The following is a 494-nucleotide window of genomic DNA, read 5'->3' on the forward strand; positions in this document are numbered from 1 at the left end:
CGATGGGGAAGACCATGCGCATACAGAGAGCACGTTCTCTCAATTGCCTAAGTAAGGAGTGAAATGAATGTGGCCGAGGAAGGAAACAGCCAACTTCTGCAACAAGACGAGTGGTGTGAACCACTCCGCTTGAAGCATCATCGGGATAGTTGGGCTCAAGGGGGGTTCTCTTCGTGTGCTGTTCTGTACTTTTTTCTATCCCCCACATTGCATTCACTTGTTCTGGTCGTTATCACTCTTCTAGGGATGCTCCGATACAACGTGTTCCACCATGGAGACTTTAAAAAAGTCCTGGTCGCCAACCATGGAGAGATTGCGTGCAGAGTATTCCGTACCTGTCGCGAAATGAACATCCGTACGGTAGCCGTTTGTTGTGAGGGTGAACCCAACGCGAAGCACGTGTTGGAGGCCGATGAGGCATTCGTCTTGGGCCCACCCCCAGCGTCCACGTCCTATCTGCGAGGCGACCGCATCATATGCGCAGCGAAAAAACT

This window comes from Trypanosoma equiperdum (genome assembly GCF_001457755.1).
Source record: "Trypanosoma equiperdum strain OVI genome assembly, contig: ctg_1836, whole genome shotgun sequence".
Classification (NCBI taxonomy): domain Eukaryota; phylum Euglenozoa; class Kinetoplastea; order Trypanosomatida; family Trypanosomatidae; genus Trypanosoma; species Trypanosoma equiperdum.